The sequence below is a fragment of the Peromyscus leucopus genome, chromosome X (genome assembly GCF_004664715.2).
Source record: "Peromyscus leucopus breed LL Stock chromosome X, UCI_PerLeu_2.1, whole genome shotgun sequence".
NCBI classification, from domain to species: Eukaryota; Metazoa; Chordata; class Mammalia; order Rodentia; family Cricetidae; genus Peromyscus; species Peromyscus leucopus.
Genome location: NC_051083.1, coordinates 7,499,611 through 7,522,857, shown reverse-complemented (window position 1 = coordinate 7,522,857; position 23,247 = coordinate 7,499,611).

The following is a 23,247-nucleotide window of genomic DNA, read 5'->3' as shown; positions in this document are numbered from 1 at the left end:
GCTGTTATTGATTGTGTTTTTATGCTAGTGTCTAGGCATCTGGGTTTGGGGTGATTATAAGTCTAGGTATTAATTTCTTGATTTGTCTTGTTTGGGTGTGAATTTTGTTCCTTGGTTGCTATTTCTTCTCTCAATTTTCAGAGAGTGGGTTGGCTGAGTGTTGCCTGTTTTATTGATTTGCTTGGCTGGTGTGTTTATGGGAATACTTGCTGGTATTGGAGGCTGGGGAATGTGAGGTCAGGGGAATATGGTCTTAGGGATCCACAGGAGGCATGGGAATGGGGGAGGAGAAGCTGCCCTTAGTGTGTTGTTGCAGGGCTAGGGTTGACCCTGAGAGTTGAGTCTGGGGTAATTGAAAGGGTGGGGGAGGTCCTCACACAGCCTACCTGGTCTTCTGGCCTGTGGTTGAGCAGGGAGTATCCGCCCAGTTTGGGTCCTGGAGCACAGCAATGGGGCAGGAAGGGAAAGGAAGAGGGGGATGGTTTGTGGGATCCACAGGAAGGGTGCACAGTGGGGAGAGGAGCTACAGCTGGTGTTCTTTTGCAGCTCTAGGGGCAACCCTGAGAATTGTGTCTGGGATAAGAGACAGTGGGGAAGGTCTGTGGGAAGCCTTCCTGGTCTTCTAGCAAGCATTGCCTAAGGTTGAGCAGAGGGGTCTGCCAGACATACTTCTTTAAAATCACTCAATTTGACATTCAAAAGTGTCTTAGTTGCTGTTCTATTTCTGTGAAAGGACACCATGACCAAGGCAACTCTTATAAAACAAAGCATTTAATTGTGGCCTTGCTTACAATTTCAGAGATTTAGTCCATTATCATCATGTCAGGGAGCATGGTGGCACACAAGCAGGCATGGCTGGAGAAGTAGCTGAGAGCCACATACTGATCCCAGGTATCAGACAGAGAGACAGTTACTAGGTCTAGCATGGACTTTTGAAACCTTAAAGCCCACTCCCCAGCAACACACTTTCTCCAACAAAGACATATGTACTCCAACAAAGTCACACATCCTACTCATTCCCAAATAGTCTACCAACTGATGACTAAACATTCAAATATACGAGGCTATGAGGACAATCTCATTCAAACCACCACATTCCACTCCCCGGACCCCAAAGACTTGTAGTCATATCATAATGCAAAATGCATTTAGTCCAACTTCAAAAGTCCCCATAGTCTTTCTGTTACATAATTTTTAAAAAAGCAGCTGTAGAGATGGAGAAGGCAGAAAGAGAGGCTTGGTCTGGCCTTAGGTGGGACCATGTTTATTCATGGCAAGAGGGTATCTTGTCACACAAATGCATAGATGGCCAAAATGCCTACAGGAGAAGATGGCATATGGCCTTTTATGGGGCAGAAGTGGATTTCTTAGATCGAATGGGAAGGTGGTAAGTGCATTCTTTCAGCAGGAAGCTATCATTTCTATCTCTGAGAGGATATAAAAAATTCAGGGTAGAGGTGTTATAGCTGTTTTATGCTGAGGAGGGTCTTTGTCAGAGGTGGTAGTTCTAGGTCCACTGAAGAGGGTGTCCTCTGGTTATGTAGTTGTGGGAGAGTCTTAATTTGATCAGCTGTGATGGATCAGGTGATTGCTGTCCTGTATTCCTGAAGAGACTCAGGAAATAATTATTAGTGGGTTGTAAGCAGATGAGTTGGTTACAGAGTAAAACAATTTTGCTGGGAAGGTTGAGGGATAAGGAAGAACAGAGGTAGAACAAATGGAGTGGGCTGGTGAGAAGAAATGGCATAGAGTTGATTAGGGTTACAATGACTAGTCCTTTTTAATCTTGGAGTACTATAGCAGTCAAGAAGTTGATCTGGTCCTGAAGGATGTTAAGCTGATTTGAGCTGTTGAGACAGAGAGGTTAATTGATGCAGAAAGGTCTTCAGTCCAGCTGTTTCAGTTCTGAGTCCTAAAACCAACACCCAGAGTGGCAAGAAGAGGGGTGAGCTGATGGCGCATGGCCCATTAGTCCCCTTTTAGAGGTAACACGAACTGATTTTAGGGGTTTGGGGGGCTGATATCTTGGTAACTGCTTCAAGGCTGACAGAAGGGTAATGAGGGGAACAGCAGATAGAGTGCCTCAGGGGAGGGTCCATCCAAGGGTCCATGAGGAAACTTGACAGTTGGTTGATCCAGAACATAAGTCAGGAGGTAATAACTGTACAACTTTGTGGGGAACATCACAGGAGAAAAACTCTTACATCAAGATTAACATGAGTTAAGTGCAATTGTACAACTGGCTGGACCATGTACCAGAGCTCTATAGAAGGATAAGGTGACTGTAATTAGCTGTTTGTTTATATCAGACACTTGCATAAGGGACAAGTACCTGGAAGCTTTGAAAAAGAAGTCAGATAAAGTCAGCATCCAAGGAACAAATCTGAACAGAAAGTGTCTAATTGGTATTCCTTGCTTCCACATATGATAAGCTGTGTATATTTTATTAAAATATTAACAATACCAGATATTATTTAATGAACAAAACCAGAGTATATTGAGCAAAACAAAATTTTTTTCCAAGAAACATTTTTTAAAATTTTATTTTATAAAATAATTTAGTTCTACATATCGGACACAGATTCCCTTGTTCTCCCCCTTCCCGGCCCCTCCCCTTCCCCCCAGCCCACCTCCCATTCCCACCTCCTCCAGGGCAAAGCCTCCCCCAAGGATTGAGATCAACCTGGTAGACTCAGTCCAGGCAGGTCCAATCCCCTCCTTCCAGGCTGAGCCAAGCATCCTTGCATAAGCCCCAGGTTTCAGACAACTCAGGCACTGAGCAAAGGACCTGGTCCCACTGCCTGGATGTCTCCCAAACAGAACAAGCCAATCAACTGTCTCACCTATTCAGAGGGCCTGATCCACTTGGGGAACCTTCAGCCTTTGTTTCATGTGTTTACATTTGTTTGGCTATTTGTCCCTGTGCTTTATCCAACCTTGGTCTCAACAATTCTCACTCACATAAACCCCCCTTTTTATCGCTAATTAGACTCCTGGAGCTCCAACCAGGGTCTAGCCATGGATCTCTGAATCCAGATCCGTCAGTCTTTGGATGGGGTTTCTAGCATGACTATTAGAATGTTTGGCCATCCTATCATCAGAATAGGTCAGTTCCAGCTGTCTCTCAACCATTGCCAGCAGTCTATTGTGGGGGTATCTTTGTGGATTTCTGTGGGCCTCTCTAGCACTTTGTCTCTTCCTTTTCTCATGTGGTCTTCATTTACCATGGTCTCCTTTTTATTGGCTTGATCTGTTTGGGAGGCATCTAGGCAGTGGTACCAGGTCCTGGGCTCGTTGCATGAGTTAGCTGTTTGAAACCTGGGACTTATGCAGGGACGCTTGGCTCAATCTGGGAGGAGGGGACTGGACCTGCCTGGACTGAGTCTATCAGGTTGATCCCAGTCCTAGGGGGAGCCCTTGATCTGGAGGAGGTGGGAATGGGGAGTGGGCTGGGGGGAAGGGGAGGGGGGCAGGAAGGGAGAGAACAAGGGAATCTGTGGCTATTATGTAGAACTGAGTAGTATTGTAAAATAAAAAAAAAGGAAAAAAAAATAAAAAAAGAAATTAGACATCAAAATGCCCAACTGTCCAATTAAGAAATGAGTTATAGAACTAAACAGAGAATTCTCAACAGAGGAAACTCAAATGGCTGAAAGACATTTAAGGAATTGCTCAGCATCCTTAATCATCAGGGAAATGCAAATCAAAACAACTCTGAGATACCATCTTACTCCTGTCACAATGGCTAAGATCAAAAACACTGAAGACACCTTATGATGGAGAGGATGTGGAGCTAGGGGAACTCTCCTCCACTGCTGGTGGGAATGCAAGCTTGTACAACCACTTTGGAAATCAATATGGCACTTTTTTAGAAAATTGGGAATTAATCTCCCCCAACATCCAGCTGTACCACTCTTGGGCATATACCCAAGAAATGCTCAATCATACCACAAGAACACTTGCTCAGCTATGTTCATATCAGCATTGTTTGTAAAAGCCAAAACCTGGAAACAACCTAGATGCCCTTCAACTGAAGAAAGGATAAATAAATTGTGGCACATATAACAATGGACTACTACTCAGCAGAGAAAAACAATGACATCATGAGGTTTGCAGGCAAATGGATGGATCTAGAAAAAATCATCCTGAGTGAGGTAATCCAGACTCAGAAAGACAAATATGGCATGTACTCACTCACTGGAGGATAATACATGTGGAACAAGGATGTCTGGACTGCTACTCACATCACCAGGGAGGCTACCTAGAAAACAGGACCCCAAGAAAGACACGAGGATCACCCAATGACAGAGAAATAGCTGAGATCTACATGAACAACCTGGACATGAGTGGGAGTAATGAAGGGCGAGGGTTGAGGGAAAGAGAGCCTGTGGGAGCGGGAGATCCCAGCTGGATCAAGAACAGAGAGGGAGAACAAGGAATAGCAAAACAAATTTTTATTATAAACAATTTGAAAAAATAAAAATTTAAAAAATTAGGCCTATTGTCTTAAGTGATCATATCTACTATTTGAAAACATGACAATATATATTTTTGTTAGCATCAAATTGTTTTACCCATATTCCAAAAGACAATTTAATTGTATTTTCCAGGGAAAAATTATTTTCAATTTCCAATTTCAAAGTATACTCCTAGAGACAATGTCTGCTTTATTGAGAGTAAATGCTTCACTCCACAAAGGCTTCTAAAATTATCCCTATTAAAAGAACATTTAAAAAATATCTACATTTTCATTCTACATACTCAGCTGACATATGAAAGGCAAAGACAGTCAGTTATATCAAATCTGTAAGAAATAATTTACATCATAGCCCAAATTAACATAGAAGGCTAAGACAACTCTTTATTCCCTTTGTTGATGGACGAATTTTTAGGTCACCACATTCTGACAAAAGTAAGCAAATTTCCAACTGTCAACTGTCACTTGAATGTTTTTTATAACTTTCCAAAGCTGAGAGTTTGATGACCAAATATATGGCATCATTTTATAATGAGGAAACATGGGTAGTTAGGTTATAGACCCTGGAATTAGCTTTTTCTAAAAGAAAGTACTGAATGTCAGGGTAAAGGGCATGACCAGTTGAACTAGCTACTGGCCCCATACCAGCTAGGCTTGGGTACAAGATTGCTATGTTCACAGCTTCATCAGTTCAGATACACTGTGGACAGAGTAATTGCTATTTGTCTCTTTGTTGTTCAAAACATTTAGGATGCGGATGGAAATCTTGAGATCTTTCTATCACCCTGTCATGTGAGACATGAGGAGACATTGAGGAGACATGAGACATGACCAGAGGTGGTAAGGCCTATGCAGTTGGACTTAGAAGCAGTAGATTTCTGGCAGATCTTATTTCCCATGTGTCCTTATCCTGTAACGAAGCTAGCCTGCAACTTATTCTGGTGGGATGATGCTCCATCCAAGGATACTCGTGCTCCATCCAAGGGAACTAGTTGAGCCTAGGGGTTTCCTGACACCATGATTCTATTGTAAATTTAGCCTATTTTAACCAAGCATTCAATCTTTTATAGCCAATTTTATCCACCTGATTTTGAATATTATTTTACATTAAACAAACTAAGTTTACTTTAAACTTGTTTAGCTTTATTTACTTCAGGCTTAACTTCTATACAGAAGGCTATGTAGTGGGATATATAAATTGGTCTTTTGCTCTAAGCTTGTTTCTATAAAGAAATTATATTTGTACTGAGCATGACTGATCATTAACTTGTATATCTTAATTATCTTTAAAAGTTTGCAATAAGTTAGTAACTTCTGTAAGATTAGGATTTTATAGTTTTATCCCTGTAACTTTGATCCTTAAAAATTATAATTCTTGAATTAAAAATCCTTTAGTATCAAAACAAACTTTAAACCATAAACAAAGTCTACAGACAGACTGGGAGCCTTATTTCCTTGATCCTTTTATAATGTACTTTTACATAATGCCAGCTTTTTTTTTTTTTAATATGACTCAGTTTTTAAAAAAATTGTCTTGGAAGCCTGGTGTTGCCTCATTAATCTAATAAAAGGGAGATACAATAAGCAAAGGGCTCAGTGGGTATTGCCTCAGTTGGTTTATACCACTTGGTCACCTTAAATACAATGACAGTGAAGTCACATGAAGTCCATTTTTTAATCTTAGGGAAGATCATGGTTGAGTCACATGGCTACCAAGATGACTGCAAGCCACATAGGTGTTATTTATCCCAAGGTGAGTCTAGGTGCCAAGATGGCTGCAAGCTACATGGTACTCCAAGATGACCACATCAGGCACACACTCTTCTAAACAATAGTTGAATCAAAGTTACATACATGGTATGTTATAGAAAATTAAGATTATCTATACATAAACTTTTAACTATCAACCCATTTTGATTACAGTGTGATGGTTAACTCCTGGATTATGTTGCAATCAGAAATGGTAGGTCTGTGAAGAGGTCCCTCAGTCATAAAATTAAAGAGCCCCAGTTTACCTCATATATACCTTCCCACCCTCAGGAGGCTCTGAGCCATTAGACATAAACATTCTAAGTTATGGGAGCTGACAACCTGAAATGCTTTTACCTCTTAGCTGTTAAAGATACAGGCAGGATTTTCCATCCTTGGAGAGGCAAAAACACAAGTGGTCCATAAACATTCTAAGTTATGTTCTAAATATAAATTACTGTGTTTAAGAGATCTATAAAACAAAAGTGCCTTTAACCTGTAAGCCCCACTTGCCCAAGGACAGATAGCTTCTTGGAATGCTGGGGGCTGTTCATGTAAGATAACAAGAGTGTTTTTGCTTCTGTAAACAAGCTTGGTTGCCCCAACTGCACAGGATGCATGCTTGATCACACATAGGAGTGAGGTAAGTAAGCAGGAAATAGGTCAGGATGTATGCTTGGTCCTAATTGGATGAAGGCATGAAATACATAGCTTTGTGGGGTTTGCCTTTTTTTATAAGCCCCTGACTAATGTAATTCAGCGTCATACTCTGAGAATTCCAGGTATGAACCTTGCCAGCATCCATGGATCTGGCCAGTATTTAATAAAGCTTGCTTCAAGTTTTTCTCAAAAATTGTAGTGGTCTTATTCTCACCCAGTGTGATTAACAACAAATTTTAAGGTTACCTCTTAATTTTGCAAACCTGTTTAAAACCATACCCATTGGACTTACAAATCCTAAAATACAGAAAGTTAAATTTTCAACAAAAGCTTTAAAGATAGTAAGGAAAACCAAGGAAAGGGTGGGGAGAGTGCTATTTAGAGAGTTGCCATTTGTTACTTCTATGGGAGATAGTTTACTTTTACTTGTTCTCAAGAGTAAAGCAAAGTGTCTTTTCCTGTGTTGTTCTGTTTTGCTCTCCTCCTTGTCACAGAGGTCAAGTGGACAGCCTGACCCAGGACAGAGACTTTGGGGGGAACTTATAGAAGCATACTTGGGTCTGGAGCAGATGGGCCAAAATCCAATTCCAGAGTCATTCTTCTCAGTAGAGTAGAACAGTATGAAACAATTTTTCAATTATTCATATCCAAAAGACACTTGAATCTCTGTAAGACTGAACCCAGTGATCTATATAACCAGTTGTAATGTGTCTGCATACGGGAGCTGACGACCTGAAATTCTTTTACCTCTTAGCTGTTAAAGATACAGGCAGGATTTTCCATCCTTGGAGAGGCAAAACCACAAGTGGTCCAAAAACACAAGGCAAAAAGGCATAGAGCAAAAGGCAGCTAGAAACACCTAAATCATCACATCTTCTGATGTCTAGACACCAGTACAGGACCACAAGATACAAGAAGATACAAGTTCAGAGGCCCAGCAGAAAAGGAGGACATTCCGGTTCTAAATGTGGTGGTAAACCAGAGCCTTGACAAAGATTTAAGGGAGTTAGGAGTTTTATGTAGGATGGGGCTCAGACCATGCTGCCATTCCACATTATGGAGTTACCTAAATCAGTTTAGGGGTTAGAAATCCTTTAATTCCTTTTCTCTAGTTGAAAGATTAGCTGGGTGAATTCTTTCTTGCCCTAGGGTCACCACTCCCTTTATTCTATTTAACATCAGGCCGCTTTTCTTTAAACTTTTTATCTCCTTGAACACAGGACTTAGCTCCATTCCACTTCCTGGTGCCCCCTTTCTCCTCAAACTGTACATTTTGCATTTTTCATTGCTCTGCTTACTTTCTTTCATTGTAGATCTGCATAAGAATGATTGCTAATAACCACAGGACACAGTCAATTCTAGGCTGTCTTGAAATCCCTTCTGCCAATGCCATTAATCAAAACTCTTTGATTTAGCCTCAGGTAGATTTTTTAGGACAAGGACAAAAAGCAGTCACAATCGTTGACAAGATATAACAGCAAGACAAATGTACTCCAAGAAGGCCACATGTCTTAAACTTTCCCAGTCTACTGACTCATGACTAAGCATTCAAATATATGAGCCTATAGGAGGCCAATCACATTCAAATCACCATACGTGGTCACTCTGCCTCTTGTTTCAGATGCAGTTTAGCTTTTCCTGATGACTCTCTCTGTCTTCCCTTCTAGCCCATCTCCATTCCTTTGTGTGATCCACAGATACCTAGAAACACTTTCTACAGTGGCCCCAGTGGCCACACCAGGCTGAGATTTTCACTATTTTTCCTGTCCTTCCTTGTGCTCTGTCTAGACTTAGTCCTGAAGCAACCTGCTTGGGGGAGCCCCTCCTCCACCCAACGCTATTCATTAGAGACTCCAACTCTTGCTTCAGATTCATGGTCCCCCTTGACCTTTCAACACATTTATTCTAGAAAGATTCTTTGTTCTATAGCAGCCTCCTTGTAAGGGCCACTCCTCCCAAAACATTTACAACTTCCTAGGGATCCTACCTCTCTGTGCGGACAGGGTCCCTCAATCTCTTTCCCACATCCCCTATCAGTCTTTCCTCATAGCCCATCTTCATTCCTTTCTATTACCCACTGAATTGCAGAAGCACTCTTTACCAGGGTCCCCATAACCACCACACTTCGCTAGGATCTAGAGAGGGCACCAACAGCCAAACAGAATACCTACCCAACAAAGACAAGACCAGGTATCAACAGCTAGAAACACCTAAATCATCACATCTTCTGATGTCTAGACACCAGTACAGGACCACAAACTGCTGTGGATATCATTCTGTATAAATAAAACACTGATTGGCCAGTGGCCAGGCAGGAAGTATAGGTGGGACAATGAGAAAGGAAAATTTTGGGAAGTAGAAGGCTAAGTGAGGGAGACACTGCCAGCCACCACCATGACAAGCAGCATTTAAAGATGCTGGTAAGCCATGAGCCACATGGCAAGGTATAGATTCATAGAAATGGGTTAATTTAAGATATAAGAACAGTAAGCCCTGTAAAGATGGCTATCACACAGATAATCTGGATTTTATTCTCTTTGATATTCATAACCAAAAAAAAATTTGATTATAAAAGCTGTTGAGTTATGCCAAAATATATACTTTAAAGTTTCCACAGAAAGCCAGAGGCTATGGGTTTGTTCCAGATTAAGATACATCAGGTTTGACCAGCCAAGACCCCCTGAAAGGTCTCCAATGACACCATGGCCCAGATGATCCAACATCCAGAACCATTTCAAGGCAACTGGCTCAGACAATACACCTCCACGGACTACTCCATAATCCTAAAATTTTCTTTGTGTCCCCATAAAGGGGACTACTTCCAGCAGGAAGTAGTAAGAGAAGCTACACCCAAATTCCCAAATATACCAGCTGGCTTTGGAGATGGAATCGGCTCACTCCCTCTCTAAACCCAGACATATTGCTAAAAAAAAAAAAAAAAAAAAAAAAAAAAAAGTTAAGAGATTCTTGTGTCCCAAATCAGAAGAGCCCACTGGTATGGAACACAAAAAACCAATATTTTTATTAAATACAATCTCTTTCTAAAGAAGAAAAGGGGATATGATATAGATATGATAGGATAAAAGGGTAAATTGCTGAACCTATTTTAAAGAGTAACAACTTGTTTAAAATGTTTTACATTGGTATAGATTTTAGTTTATTGATACAAACTTAAAGTTAATTTTGTTATACTGTGTGTATATTTCTACTCTTGTTTAAGGTGTTATGTTTGTACAGCTCATTTAAAATTGTAATGGATAATTAAAAATAGATTAATAATTAGTCATCTATGATAATCATACTCGTAGCCATGTTAGTTAGGTCTTCTAGATATACATAGATATATTTCAGATAGATAGGTAATCTTCAAATACTTCAAAGACCTACAGAATATGGCATTTAAAATATTTTTAAAAATTTAGACTTTCTAGACAGTAAGACATGTCTGTTCCTGGCAGCACCACATTTACTTCAGAGAGGAGGATGGGCATCAAAGACACTTCATATGGAGTTTATCTTCACCTTGGCAAAAATAGCCATTTGGGCAAGAAACTGTTCTTGTCTGGACTGCTTTATCGACTGGACATACAAGACCCATAAAAAGGTGACCACTGAACTTTGCTTGACAAAATGGTCCTTCAGGTTCCTGCTTTGCAGAGGAAACTGCCAGACACTCTACAGGACACAAAAAAGTAACTGAGAGACTCTAGGCCTGTCGGCTGAAGACAGATGCCCCAACTTTACAGAGGAACTTTGGATGACTGTTCAGGCTGCCAGCTATCTCTGTCCACTCTTGCAAGACTCTTGAAAGTTGCTTACATCCTTCTCCCATTTCTTAGGTAATATTATATCCTTCTGAAGTCTTTGATGTAGTTGAAGACTAGATAGTTATAATTTCCTTAGTTAGGATAAGAGATAAGTTAGATATGAAACCTTAGACTCATAAATATAAGATAGATAGGATATCTTCTTTAATTTTGCCAAGTAAACTAGTTATTATAAATAGACTAGATATTATAACTGTAATTCTTACTTGGTAATTGTTTTGTTATCTGTAATTTTACTATGTGAAAGTTAAAACCTTCCTTTTTGAAAAAAAGAAGAAAAGGGGAAGTGCTGTGGATATTGTCCTATATAAATAAAACAATGATTGGCCAGTGGCCAGGCAGGAAGTATAGGCAGGACAAGGAGAGAAGAGAATTCTGGGAAGTGGAAGGCTAAGTGAGGGAGACACTGCCAGCTGCCGTCATGACAAACAGCATGTAAAGATGCTGGTAAGCCATGAGCCACATGGCAAGGTATAGATTTGTAGAAATGGGTTAATTTAAGATATAAGAACAGTTAGCAAGAAGCCTGCCACGGCCATACAGTTTTTAAATAATATAAGCATCTGTGTGTTTATTTTATAAGTGGGCTGTCGGACTGCTGGGACTTGGCAGGACCCGGAGAAAAAACTCCAGCTACAACAAACAGAAACAGCCAAGACAATATGTATTTGCCAGAGAAATGCAGTATTGCTGAAGCATAAGGCAAGAACTTCAAAATAGCAATTATGAATATATTCAAGAGCCTTAAAGATGACATAGATAAATTCACTTAATTTAGTTACTTCTTACAGTTAGCTCTAGATTTCCCACAGAAACAGAGATATTAAAAGCCTCATCAGTACTTTGTTGTTTCTTGACAAAAGTAAAACTCTAAAGGTAAATTTACTTGAAACATAAAAGGCAATGAACATTATATCTTAAACATCATTTGTGTGAATGTGTTTGTGTGCATGTGTATGTACATGTATTGTGTGGGTGCATGTGGGATGAATATCAAGGGTCTCTTTCTGTTATTACTCTCCACCTTATATTTTTTGAGATGGGGTCTCACATTTAGCTTAGAGCTCAATTATTTAGCAAGAATGAGCTGGCTAGTGAGCTCTGGGGAGCTTCCTGTCTCTTCCTTTGATGTGTTAGGATTATAGGTATGTTTCATGTCCAACATTTTATATGGGTGCTGGGGATATGAACTCAGGTCCTCATGTTTATGTGCCAAGTATTTCACCCACTGAGCTATCCCCCTAGTTCTGTCACTTAGACTATGGAGAAAAGTATAATCTCTATTGGCTAGCAAAATAGACAAAAACATGTTAGTAATTTTCAAGACACTTTTACTTTTACCTTGCCAAAAAATTTAAACTTATTTATGAAAGGTTTACCTAAATCAACTAAAGTCATTTTGGCTAATTTAACTGCTTTAACTTATGTGAGCACACACTTAAATGTAAGCCGATTTGATACCATACAAATAATATAAAAACAGGAACATGGGTAGATGTAACACGATAAATGAGGACACAAAACATGAATAATATTAGTCAAAACCCACAAATATTTTATAGTTTTTGGTTAGATTCATCTATGTTTATTTTGTTTGGTTTGGTTTGGTTGAGGACAACTTGTGGGAGATGGTTCTCTTCTTCCCTTAGGTGTGTCTGCAGTATTGAATTCAGGTCATCAGTCCTGGAAGCAAGAGCCTGTACTCCCTGAGCCATCTCATTGACTCAAATATCACAATTCTATATTCAGATAAAATTTTAATTTTGGAATGTCACAGCATAGGAATTATATACATGGAAGTTCCATATATATATATGAACTAATCAACTGTCAATTAACTAATCAGAAACCTCATGTTTTCCACTAGAGCTCCTTTACCATTCTGTAGACCAGTAGAGTGGAAATGCATTCTAACCTCCCAAATTTTGAATTGCTGTCACCAGTGGAGAGATTTATTGTAAGCTGTCAGATTTTCTCTGATGCTTCTTATGGCTAGGGCTCCTTTACTAGTTTTTTTGTTCAGGGTGAAGACTTCTTTTAATTTCTTAGACATCTGGCAGCAGCCTGGACTGAGTTTATCTTTCAGTCTCCTAGACCTCATGAACAAGATGGATTCTGAGACCTATGACTGAACCTTGTGCACCTTTAACATCCATCCAATTTTCAGGCTGTTAGCAGGACTATCAACTGACACACAGGCTCAGTAACATCTTTCACTCTGGGAAAACATTTGAATAAAAAGTTTGGAATGGTTTCCAAGTTCTTCCAGGAACGCAGCTGTAGTTTAGGAGTCAAGGTCCCTAGAAACACCTTTAATCTGCTCAGGCTCATTTGTAGCAGTTGAGGAAGAATATCCTAGGATGGGGAGCCCTCTTCATCAGCTGCCTTTCTTAGAAGTCAAGAAACAAAGTTGTGAATCTTTAAGGAGAATGTATCATATGACCATCTCCAATTTGTAAGTGAACACAATGGACACTGCTCTTAGTGAATACAAAGCCTATAAGGAAGACCAGAATATAAAAATAGTGCTTTCCTTGAATAAAGATAATTTATTTGGTGAGTCTATACATACTAATAGTCATTTTAGAAGCATACACACTCTTGAAGATGCTCTTTTAAAAATGATTGTCATTGAGTATTGTGGTTTGAATGAGAAATGTCTCGCATAAGGTTATGTGTGTGAATACTTCATCCACAATTGGTATCACTGTACTGGATGATTGTGGAACATTTAAGGGTTAAAGTCTCACTGTTTAAAGTTTATGCTCATCCTCACTTTCTGTCCTCTTTTTTGCTTATGAATGCAGTTGCAATGTAACCAGCTACCTTATGTTCCAGATGCCATGCCTTTCCCACCATGAGTCACTGAGTGTATCTCTTGAAACTATAAGCACAAATAACCTTTCCTCCTTTAAATTGTCTCATGTTAGGTATTTGGTTATAGAAACAACGTAACTAATATAGAAAATTGATATTAGGAATGGGAGTAGATTTGTCCAGTTGACAGGATCTACGATCAACTAAGAGAGACACCCTTGTACAGTCTGTGAAGACTTTCCAGGAAGATGTAAGTGAAAGGAGAAGACTACTTTAGAGCTGACGGCATGTTTTGATGGCTAGCTGAGATATAAAGAGGTCTGAAGAAAAAATACTATTACTTGCTTGCTTCCAGTTCTTGCTGTTATGTTGGTAAGTATGTCTATATTTTGCTGACATCAAACTGCAGCTTCTTCAGCCATCTGATGTGAGCTGAACACTAATGAAACTCTAGGAAACTTTCCAGTCTTCAAAACCACATTTGGATTGCTGAGATATTCAGCATCATGAATTGAGCGGCTACTGGGTTCTCAGTATTTCACTCAGCATAACAACATTATTGAACAGCTTATTCCATATCTGTTGTAATCCTCTTTTATGATCTAGTAATCCTTTTTATAATCTAGTGTAGATAGAAATTTCTCCAGTCCCGCCTTGCCCAGCAGACTGGATGAGTCTCTCCCACCCTTGGTCCCACAGCCACTTTTAAAATAATAACACAGAGGCTTATATTAACTACAAATTGTAAGAGCTATGGCTTCAGCTTCTTGCTAGACAGCTCTTTCATCTTAAATTAACCCATTCCTATTAATCTATATATTGCCATGTGGCCATGGTGTTACCAGTCTGCTGGCATCTTGTTGCTCCTTCAGTGGTAGGCTGGCATCTCCCCTGACTCCGCTCTTCTTCTCTTGCTATCTCTTTTGAATTTTCCCACCTGGTTCCATCCTGTGCTGCCATAGGCCAATGCAGCTTTGTATATTATTCAATGGTATCTAGTGTAGCTGGAAGTTTCTCCAGACAAATATTTTCTACCCACAGTCTCACAGTCATTTATCATTCAGAAGCTTAATATTAATTAAAAACTGTATGTATTAGCTCTTACAACTTAACTCAACCCATTCATATTCATCTATATTTTGCCACATGGCTTCATGGCATTACCTGTTCTCTCACATCTTGCCTCTCCTGGTGGTGGCTCAAAGTGTCTGCTCTGAATCCATCCTTCTTCATTTCTATCTTCAGTTTGAATGTACTGCCATACCTTATTCTGCCTCGCCATTGGCCAAACAGCTTTATTTATCACCAATGAGAACAATACATATTCACAGCATACAGAAAGACACCCCACAGCATTTCCCCTTTTCTGTCTAATCAAAAAGGAAGGTTTTAATTTAGCATAGTAAAATTATATATAACAAAGTAGCTGTCAAGCAAGAATTACTTTTACAATATCTAGTCTATTTGTATTTGGCAAAATTAAAGAAAATATTCTATCATCTATACTATATTTGTGAGTCTAAAGTTTTATGTATAATTTACCTTTTATCATAACTAAGGAAAATTGTAATTATAATTTTCTAGTCTTCAATTCCGTCAAAGACCTAGAAGGATATAATATTACCCAAGTAAACAGGAAGTGCATTGTAAGCAATTTCCAAAATTTTAGAAATGACAGAGATAGTTGGCTACCTGGACAGTCACCCAAAGTTCCTCTGCAGCATTGGGGCATCCATCTAGAGCCTATAGGTCTAGAGTCTCTGGTAGAGGCAGGTAGGCCTGCGGCGGCCTGTGGAGGTAGACGGGCCCAGCAGCAGCCCTCTGAGGTAAACGGGCCCGGCGGCAGCGGCCGACAGGGATATTCAGGCCCGGCGGCAGCCGGCAGAGACATTCAGGCCCAGCGGCGGCCCACAGAGGTAGACAGACCCGGCGGCAGCCGGCAGAGACATTCAGGCCCAGCGGCAGCCCACAGAGGTAGACGGGCCCAGAGTCGGCCTGCTGAGGTAAACGGACCCGGCGGCAGCGGCCGACAGGGACATTCAGGCCCGGCGGCAGCCGGCAGAGACATTCAGGCCCAGCGGCGGCCCACAGGGGTAGACAGGCCCAGCGGCAGAGACAAGCAGAGGCAGGTAGGCCTGTGGCGGCGGCCTGTGGAGGTAGACGGGCCCAGCAGCGGCCCGCTGAGGTAAACGGGCCCGGCAGCAGCGGCCGACAGGGACATTCAGGCCCGGCGGCAGCCGGCAGAGACATTCAGGCCCAGCGGCGGCCCACAGAGATAGACAGGCCCGGCGGCAGAGACAAGCAGACGCAGGTAGGCCTGCGGCGGGGGCCTGTGGAGGTAGACGGGCCCAGCGGTGGCAGCCGACAGGGATACTCAGACCCGGCGGCAGCCGGCAGAGACATTCAGGCCCAGTGGCAGCCCACAGAGGTAGACGGGCCCAACGGTGGTCTGCTGAGGTAAACGGACCCGGCAGCAGCGGCCGACAGGGACATTCAGGCCCGGCGGCAGCCGGCAGAGACATTCAGGCCCAGCGGCGGTCCACAGGGGTAGACAGGCCCAGCGGCAGAGACAAGCAGACGCAGGTAGGCCTGTGGCGGCGGCCTGTGGAGGTAGACGGGCCCAGCAGTGGCCCGCTGAGGTAAACGGGCCCGGCGGCAGCGGCCGACAGGGACATTCAGTCCCGGCGGCAGCGGCCGACAGGGACATTCAGTCCCGGCGGCAGCGGCCGACAGGGACATTCAGTCCCGGCTGCAGCCTGCAGAGACATTCAGGCCCGGTGGCGGCCTCCAGAGGCAGACAGGCCCAGCGGCAGCTGACAGGGACATACAGGCCCGGTGGCGGACTGCAGAGGTAAACAGGCCCAGGGACGGAGACAAGCAGATGCAGCTTGGAACAGGGACGCCCCTAACCCCAACATCTGGGGAAGAAGCTATCTCGGTGGGTCAGAACCAGAACGAATCTGAACACTCCGTCTGAGAACAACCCAGGGCCCAGCTGCTGATCCTGTGAAACCCAACAATTTGGAGGTGTTGGTGAGACTACCCTGCTCAGCTGAAACCCATCTGGGAGAGGATTCAGATGCCTACAGTTTAAAGTCTGAGGAATCAAGATCAGCTGAGGAGTTGACAAATGAACAAAACGTGACCTGGGAACACAGAAGAAGGCGCTACCCAGACACCAAACCAGATCACCAGAATCATAAGTATATAATTCACCGATCGAAATCAGCTGCCCCTGAAGAAATAGCCCAATAGCACCAATTTAACCAAGAACCACTACTAAACCAAGACTAAAAATTAGAACAAGAGAGGCACTCTCAGACACAGACACCACCTGCACCTCACAGAGGAAGAGATGAGTAGACGCCAGTGCAAAAATACAGGCAACAACATAAAGACCTATATGGCAACATCAGAACCTAGTGATTCTACACCTGCAAGACCTAAACATACCATGACAGAAGAAACAGAAGAAATCAACCCTAAAAATGACATTAAGAAGATGATAGAGGCCCTTAAAGAAGAAATAAAACATTCCCTCAATGAGGAAATAAAAACTTTCCTTAAAGAGGAATTGAAAAACTACCTTAAAGAGGAAATAAAAACTTTCCTTAAAGAGGAAATAAAAAACTCCCTTAAAGAGGAAATAAAAACTTCCCTTAAAGAGGAAATGAAAAACTCCATTAAAGAGGAAATAAAAAACTCCCTTAAAGAAATGGAAGAAAAAACGAACAAAAAATGGGAAGAAATCAAATCAAGCCAAGAAAAAGCAATTAAACAGATGAAAGAAACATTCCAAGATCTGAAAAATGAATTTGAGACAATAAAGAAAACACATGCTGAGGGAATGCTGGAAATAGAAACCCTGACAAAACGAACAGGAACTACAGAAACAAGCATAACCAACCGATTGCAAGAAATGGAACAGAGAATCTCTGACGCTGAAGACATGATAGAGAAAATAGATTCGTCAGTCAAAGAAAACAATAAAGACAAAAAAGTCCTAACACAAAACGTCCAGGAAATTTGGGACACCATGAAAAGACCAAACCTAAGAATAATAGGGATAGAAGAAGGAGAAGAATACCAACTCAAAGGCACAGAAAATATATTCAACAAAATCATAGAAGAAAACTTTCCTAACCTAAAGAAAGAAATACCTATGAAGATACAAGAAGCTTACAGAACACCGAATAGGCTGGATCCAAAAAAAAAGTCCCCTCGCCACATAATAATCAAAACACTAAACACACAGAATAAAGAAAAAATATTAAGAGCTGCAAAGGAAAAGGACCAAGTAACATATAAAGGCAAACCCATCAGAATAACACCAGGCTACTCAATAGAGACTATGAAAGCTAGACGATCATGGACAAACCTCATGCAGACACTAAGAGACCACAGATGCCAACCCAGACAATTATACCCAGCAAAACTCTCAATCACCATAGGTGGAGTAAACAAAATATTCCAGGATAAAACCAGATTTAATCAATACCTGCCCACAAACCCAGCCCTACAGAAAGCACTAGAAGGGAAAATTCAACCCAAAGAAGCTAAACACATCCATGAAAAATCAAGCAATAGATAATCCTACACCAACATACACCACAGAAGGACAACACAACACAACCAAAAAAAAAAAAACAGGAATTAACAATCACTGGTCATTAATATCCATCAATATCAATGGTCTCAACTCACCTATAAAAAGACAAAGGCTAACAGAATGGATAAGAAAACAGGACCCATCCATATGCTGCATACAAGAAACACACCTTAACTCCAAAGACAGACACTACCTCCGAGTAAAGGGCTGGGAAAAGGTTTTCCAAGCAAATGGACCTAAGAAACAAGCTGGTGTAGCTATCCTAATATCTAATAAAATAGACTTCAAACTAAAATCAATCAAAAGAGACCAGGATGGACATTACATATTCATCACGGGAAAAATCCACCAAGATGAAGTCTCGATTCTAAACATTTATGCTCCAAATACAAAAGCACCCACATTCATAAAAGAAACACTACTAAAGTTTAAAACACACATCAAACCCCACACATTAGTAGTGGGAGATTTTAACACACCACTCTCACCAAAAGATAGATCTACCAGACTGAAACTTAACAAAGAAATAAAGGACCTAACAGATGTTATGACTCAAATGGACCTAATAGATATCTACAGAATATTCCATCCTAACACAAAAGAATATACCTTCTTCTCAGCACCCCATGGAACCTTCTCAAAAATTGACCACATGCTTGGACACAAAACAAATCTCAACAGATACAAAAAAATTGGAATAACCTCCTGTATCTTATCAGACCACCATGCCTTAAAATTAGAACTCAATAACAACAAAAATTATAGAAAACCCACAAACTCATGGAAACTGAATAATGCTCACCTGAAACATCAATGGGTCAAGGAAGAAATAAAGACAGAAATTAAAGAGTTGCTAGAATTCAATGAAAATGAAAGTACAACATACCCAAACTTATGGGACACTATGAAAGCAGTGCTAAGAGGAAAATTGATAGCTCTAAATGCACACATAAAGAAGATGGAGCAATCCCATACCAAGGAATTAACAGCACAACTGAAAGCTCTAGAACAAAAAGAAACAAACTCACCCAGGAGAAATAGACGCCAGGAAATAATCAAATTGAGGGCTGAAATCAACGAAATAGAAAACAAGAGAACAATACAAAAAATCAATGAAACAAAGAGTTGGTTCTTTGAAAAAATCAACAAGATAGACAAACCACTAGCCAAATTAACCAAAAGGCAAAGAGAGAGCACCCAAATTCACAAAATCAGAAATGAAAAGGGAGACATAACAACAGACAATGAGGAAATCCAGAGAATCATCAGATCATACTTCAAAAACCTGTACTCCACAAAAATGGAAAACCAGGAAGAAATGGACAATTTTCTGGATAAATACCAAATACCAAAATTAAATCAAGACCAGATAAACCATTTAAATAGACCAATAACCCCTAAAGAAATAGAAACAGTCATCAAAAGTCTCCCAACTAAAAATAGCCCAGGACCAGATGGTTTCAGTGCAGAATTCTACCAGACTTTCAAAGTAGAACTAATACCAATCCTCTTCAAAGTGTTCCACACAATAGAAACAGAAGGAACACTACCAAACTCTTTTTATGAGGCTACAATTACCCTGATACCCAAACCACACAAAGATGCAACAAAGAAAGAGAACTACAGACCAATCTCCCTCATGAACATTGATGCAAAAATACTCAACAAAATATTGGCAAACCGAATCCAAGAATACATCAAAACAATCATCCATCACGACCAAGTAGGATTCATCCCAGGGATGCAAGGATGGTTCAACATACGGAAATCAGTCAATGTAATACACCATATAAACAAACTGAAAGAAAAAAACCACATGATCATCTCCCTAGATGCTGAAAAAGCCTTTGACAAAATCCAACACCCCTCATGATAAAGGTCTTAGAAAGAATAGGAATACAAGGAACATTTCTAAACATAATAAAAGCAATTTATAGCAAGCCAACAGCAAACATCAAATTAAACGGAGAGAAACTCAAAGCGATACCACTAAATTCAGGAACAAGACAAGGCTGTCCACTCTCCCCATATTTATTCAATATAGTACTAGAAGTTCTAGCTAGAGCAATAAGACAAGAAAAGGAGATCAAAGGGATACAAATTGGCAAGGAAGAAGTCAAACATTCACTATTTGCAGATGATATGATAGTATACATAAGTGACCCCAAAAACTCTACCAGGGAACTTCTACAGCTGATAAACTCCTTCAGTAAAGTGGCAGGATACAAGATCAACTCAAAAAAATCAGTAGCCCTCCTATACACAAATGATAAAAGGGCTGAGAAAGAAGTCAGAGAAACATCACCCTTTACAGTAGCCACAAATAATATAAAATACCTTGGGATAACACTAACTAAACAAGTGAAAGACCTTTTTGATAAGAACTTTAAATCTCTAAAGAAAGAAATTGAAGAAGATATCAGAAAATGGAAGGATCTCCCATGCTCATGGGTAGGTAGGATTAACATAGTAAAAATGGCAATCTTACCAAAAGCAATCTACAGATTCAATGCAATCCCCATCAAAATCCCAACACAATTCTTCACAGACTTGGAAAGAAAAATACTCAACTTTATATGGAAAAACAAAAGACCCAGGATAGCTAAAAGAATCCTATATGATAAAGCAACCCTTGGAGGCATCACCATCCCAGACCTCAAACTCTACTATAGAGCCATAGTAATAAAAACAGCTTGGTACTGGTATAAAAACAGACATACGGACCAATGGAATCGAATTGAAGACCCTGACATTAATCCATGCACATATGAACACCTGGTTTTTGACAAAGGAGCCAAAACTATACAATGGAACAAAGAAAGTATCTTCAACAAATGGTGCTGGCATAACTGGATGTCAATATGTAAAAGATTACAAATAGATCCATATCTGTCACCATGCACAAAACTCAAGTCCAAGTGGATCAAAGACCTAAACATAAATCCAGTTACACTAAACTTAATAGAAAAGAAAATAGGAAGCACTCTTGAACGCATTGGCACTGGAGACCATTTCCTAAATAAAACACCGACAGCACAGACCCTGAGCACAACCATTAATAAATGGGACCTCTCAAAACTGAGAAGCTTTTGCAGGGCAAAAGACACAGTCAATAAGACAAAAAGACAGCCAACAGATTGTGAAAAGATCTTCACCAACCCCACATCTGACAGAGGATTGATCTCCACAATATATAAAGAACTCAAGAAACTAGACATCAAAGCACTGAACAGTCCAATTAAAAAATTGGCTAAAGAGCTAAACTGAGAATTCACAAAACAAGAACTACAAATGGCTGAAAGACATTTAAAGAAATGCTCAACATCCTTAATCATCAGAGAAATGCAAATCAAAACGACTCTGAGATACCACCTTACACCTGTCAGAATGGCTATGATCAAAAACACCAATGACAACCAATGTTGGAGAGGATGTGGAGCAAAGGGAACACTCCTCCACTGTTGGTGGGAATGTAAACTTGTACAACCACTGTGGAAATCAGTATGGCGGTTTCTCAGAAAATTAGGAATCGAACTACCTCAAGACCCAGCCATACCACTCTTGGGCATATACCCAAAGAATGCTGATACATACCATAAAGATACATGCTCATCTATGTTCATAGCAGCACTATTTGTAATAGCCAGAACCTGGAAACAGCCTAGATGCCCATCAACGGAAGAATGGATGAAAAAAATGTGGTACATATACACAATGGAGTACTACTCAGCAGAGAAAAACAATGAAAGCATGAAATTTGCAGGCAAATGGATGGAACTAGAAAAAATCATCCTGAGTGAGGTAACCCAAACCCAGAAAGACAGTTACGGTATGTACTCACTCATTGGTGGATTCTAGATATAAAATGAACAATCAGACCACAACCCATAGAACCATAAAGGCTATATATATATATATAGCATGGAGGTCCCTAGGATGACTGTGGCTTATAATAAATTTCAGTTTTACTCAATTATTGAAAAAAAATAGCCAAATGAATAGAAACACATCAACTATGAACCAAAGGCTGAGGGGCTCCCAGTTGGATCAGGCCCTCTGAATAGGTGAGACAGTTGATTGGCTTGATCAGTTTGGGAGGCATCTAGGCAGTGGGACCAAGTCCTGTGCTCAATGCATGAATTGGCTGTTTGAAACCAGGAACTTATGCAGGGACACTTGGCTTAGTCTGGGAGGAAGGGACTGGACCTCCCTGGACTGAGTCTACCAAGTTGATCACAGTCCTCGGGGGAGGACTTGTCCTGGAGGAGGTGGGAATGGAGGGTGGGCTGGGGGTAAGGGGAGGGCGTGGGAGGGGTAGAATAGGGGAACCCATGGCTGACATGTAGAATTGAATGGTATTGTAAAATAAAAAATATATATCACAGAAAAAAAGAAAAAAAAAAGAAAAAAAAAAGAGTCTCTGGTAGATGTTTTAGTGAAGCAAGAAATTTGAAGTATTGTCTCACCTGATGGCAAAGTTTATCAGTCACTTTCCTCTGTGTCCTGTAGAATGCCTGGCAGTTTCTTCTGTAAAGCAGAAACCTGAAGGATCATCTCATCTTGATTTGTCAAAGTTCGGTAGACATTTTCCTATGGATCCTGCTACAAAGAAAGCAAACTCCTTAATTTGTTTTTCTTTGATGTCCAATCATCCTTTTTGAAGTAGATTGGTGTTGCCAGGAGCAGACTTATCTCATTGTCCAGAAAAGTCTAAGTTCTTAATACATTTTAAATGCCATATTATGTAGGTATTGAAATGTTTGAAGATGACCTACCTAATTGAAATATATCTGTGTATACCTAGAAAACTTAATTGACATGACTATAAGTTTGATTATCATAGATGACTATTAATCTGAATTTCTTAATTATATATTACAATTTTAAATGAGTTGCCTAAATATAATACCTTAAATAAGAGTAGAAATATATATATGTATATATATATATGTATATATATATAATAAAATTAACTTTAAATTTTTATCAATAAACCAAAATCCATACTAACGTAAAATTAATAGTTCTTTTTTGGATTAAAGTAGATTCAATAATCTACCCTTTTATCCTATTATTTCTATATCATATATTACTTATTCCATATCTGT